General features: G+C 39.6%; 1 pseudogene; it reads left to right on the plus strand.

Annotated features, from left to right (window-relative positions):
• Positions 1 to 2,650: 2,650 nt before the first annotated feature.
• LOC129619880 (olfactory receptor 7A10-like) lies at positions 2,651 to 3,630 on the plus strand (annotated as a pseudogene).
• The last annotated feature ends 364 nt before the right edge of the window (positions 3,631 to 3,994 follow it).

Here is a 3,994-nt window from a genome sequence, read left to right on the forward strand (position 1 = left end):
AAATTTGAACATAAGCCTAATGATTCTAGGACCATTATATATTATATCATTTCATGTCTACACATTTGCCAATTTAATTTCTAATCTATGTGATTTCATTAAATAGTTAGCATTTAAATATCATTTTCAGTTAGTTTTTGATGCTCTATTTGATTTCTTAAAAAAATACAGTTGATTTGTTACTGCTGTATTTAAGCCGGTTCCATTTTCATTGCCATTCTTTTTATTTTGTAACTTCATTTATATTTAAATATGTTCCTATACAAGTGCACATGTATTCACATACCTTTTTGAAAATGTGAGAGTGAACAAAGCAGGTGAAGTCTCAAATGATTAGGGTTTTGCATTATAATGGCAAAGTTGCAATATAATGAAGTGAATGATGGCATACATAATGTCTCAGGCATAAATCATATGAAGAAATTTATCCAGGGTGAAAGGGTGATTTGTCATGAAGTCTGTAGAAATTATAGAGTATAGTCTGGAAAGCCCTTTGCATGTTAATTGTAGACCAGATGAGAATTGGGATATGCCCACCAAATTTACTTAAGGAGTAAGATAAAGCCAAAAGTTCAAGAAAAACAAACACAACATACCCTACAAGAAAACTGAGACAGGGCTTACCTCCTTCTGTGTGTGTGTGTGTGCTGTGTGCTAAGTTGCTTCAGTTGTGTCCAACTGTATGTGACCCTATGGAGTGACGCCCACTAGGCTTCTCTGTCCATGGGATTCTCCAGGCAAGAATACTGGAGTGGGTTGCTGTGCCCTCTTCCAGGGGATCTTTCTAACCCAGGGATCGAACCTGTGTCACTTAGGCTTAACCTGCACTGGGAGGCAGGTTCTTTACCACTAGTGCCACCTAGGAAGCTCACCTCTTTCTCTATGGGATGGAAAAAAAAATTGTTCAAATAAGTGAGTCAGGCTCAGGAAAAACGAGTCTTCTACTGCTTCATATAAAGCAATACCCACCTTTGGTTGCAGTTTGTATGGTTCATTTTGTGAATTGTTTTCTTATGCACTTTGCTCTTTTTTCTTTTGGGGTATTCAGTTTGTCAGGTGTCTTGTGCCATAAATGTATCACTGTTTCTATCAAAGTAATAAAGGTATTTTTCCCTTTTAAAATTATTTTTTTCTGGACATCAAAGAGATGTAAGTGGAGTTGGAATGTTGCCAAACCAAGGAAGTTTTAATTCATCACATCATCTGAAGGAGACATTCAGGCTTATTATATAATTTTCCCCTAAGGCCCATGTGTCCATTCTTCTGTCTCTCTCTGTCTCTCTCAGACTTTTTAAAGTATTTCTTTAAATAGAGGGTAGAAAGTGGCCATACCAAGAGGGAACCCCATGTCTATTGGCCCATGGGAAGCTTGTGAATTGAAATTTCTGGGTAACACTTATATATTCCTTAAATGAAAGATAATCTGATCTGACCAGTTTGACTTGTAACCACTCATGGCCTGAAGAAGGTGTTTCTAGGTAAGAAATGCATGGTAGTGACACAGCTCACGAGGATGTGGTGTGTGTGCCTCTGACTGGGGTGAGAGCAGTCCTTTAAGCAGAAAAAGTGAAGCAAAAGTGTTAGTCACTCAGTCGTGTCTGACTTTTTGTGACCCGCGTGGACTGTAGCCCGCCAAGCTCCTCTGTCTATGGAATTCTCCAGGCAAGAATATTGGAGTGGATTGCCATTCCCTTCTCCAGGGGAATCTTCCCAATCTAGGGATTGAACCCGGATCTCCTGCGTGGCAGGCAGATTCTTTACTGTCTGATCCTCTAGGGAAACAGCCTCCTATATTAAGGTGACATAATACAGAGACCAGTATTTAGTCAGAAGATGGAACTAAGAAGAGGATATGAATGTTTACAATTCACAGGATGCCATTGCAACTAAATTTGTAAAGTACAAGGAATCACATGTAAGGAGGGATTCTGTGTGGACTGAGGTGTCAGCTGTCACAGGGAGACCACCTTATTCCTCAGCATCCCTGACACCATCTCTAGTCACTCCCCTTCTTGCTTATTCCTCTGCTCCACTGGCTTCCTTATTTGGATTTGAACAGGTGGAACCAGCATTTTTCTAAGGTCCTTAGAAGTGGCAGCTTCCTCTAGCTCCCACCAGGCACACACTTCTCCTAACATCACACTAGTTCCTTCTCTCTCTTTTTTGAGGAATTGGTTCAATTATCATCTTGTGTGCAGGCCTTACCTGAACACTCAGTACAAAATAACACCTACTCCCCTCTCATTTTTACTTGTTTATTTTTTCATAGTATCTGTCATCTTCTGCTATATTATATTTTATACGTATTTGAATATCATCTTTAACCACCCTTAGATTGTGGAAGTTTTGTTTACGAACACTGTTCCTTATATAGGCTTGGAGCATTGTTAGTTCATAAGTATTTCTGAAATTCATGAAAGGAGTTTTCATTAAAACTGTAAATTAAGAAGTCTTTGGAATTTGTTGAGAATGGGACAAAAATTTCTAGTCAGAGGTGAAATGAGGTATACCCTCAAGGAGGATTTATCTCCATATAACATATTAACATCAGTTCTTTGACAGCAAAGAGAAATTAAAATAGTTAAGCTATGTGAGTTAGGCCAGTTTGAGTGAAAACTACTCATGCTATTTCTTTTTTCCCTCCAATAGTCACCTCCACCACATGGAATCAGGAAACGGTACACAAAGCTCAAATTTTCTTCTTCTTCTGGGACTTTCAGGGGAATCAGAACGGCAGCCCCTCATATTTGGGCTTTTCCTCTTCATGTACCTGATCACTGTGTTTGGAAACCTGCTCATTATCTTGGCCGTCAGCTCAGACTCCCATCTCCACACCCCCATGTACTTCTTCCTCTCCAACCTGTCCTTTGTAGACATCTGTTTCACCTCAACCACCATTCCGAAGATGCTGTGGAACATCCAGAGAGCAAAGGTATCACCTATGAAGGCTGCATCACCCAGATGTATTTTTACATTCTGTTTGCAGGATTAGATGACTTTCTCCTGACTGTGATGGCTTATGACCGGTATGTGGCCATCTGCCACCCCCTGCACTACATGGTCATCATGAGCCCCCAGCTTTGTGGACTGCTGGTTCTGATATTCTGGATAATGAGTGTTCTGTATTCCTTGTTACACAGCTTAATGGTGCTGAGACTGTCTTTTTGTACAGATTTGGAAATCCCTCACTTTTTTTGCGAAATAAAAGAGCTGGTCCAACTTGCCTATTCTGACACCTTTCTCAATAACATGATGATGCAATTTGGAGCTGGACTTCTGGGTGGTGGTACCCTGACTGGTATCCTTTACTCTTACTCCAAGATAGTGTCCTCTGTATATAGAATCTCTTCAGCTCAGGGGAAGTGTAAAGCATTTTCCACCTGTGCATCTCACCTTTCAGTTGTCTCCTTATTTTATTGTACAAGTTTAGGAGTGTACCTTAGCTCTGTTGCTAGCCACAGCTCACTGTCTAGTGCTGCAGCTTCAGTGATGTACACTGTGGTCACACCCATGCTGAACCCCTTCATCTACAGTCTAAGAAATAAAGACATAAAGAGGGCTCTGAAAAGATGTTTTGGGATGGAAACTGTATCAAGGTCATTTGTCCTTGGGCTAAAGCAATGCACATGATAGCAGGGTTAAAGCCTCAGGGCCACATATTATGCTTCTCTGATCAGATTGTGAAAATCGCACTTGCTCCTTCGGCTTATTGTCTGCTATTTCCATTTCTTTGATTTCAACTTCTCTATACAATTTCAGCAATTCACTTCATTAATTTTTCTGTTCGGTCATCTATGCTTTATCCTTTGTCATTTTTATACTCTCCCAAATTGATTCACATCCTTAAGTGAAATATATGGAAAAGCCCATATATCTCATAAGACTAGGTGCATCTCCTAATAATAATTTCTTTGTGAAATGTTATATACAGATCAAATTTATTTCATTTTACTGAGTGAATAATCCTGAGTCCTGTTACTTTTTGGAAAAGAAA

Source organism: Bubalus kerabau, chromosome 1, assembly GCF_029407905.1.
Source record: "Bubalus kerabau isolate K-KA32 ecotype Philippines breed swamp buffalo chromosome 1, PCC_UOA_SB_1v2, whole genome shotgun sequence".
Classification (NCBI taxonomy): Eukaryota; Metazoa; Chordata; class Mammalia; order Artiodactyla; family Bovidae; genus Bubalus; species Bubalus kerabau.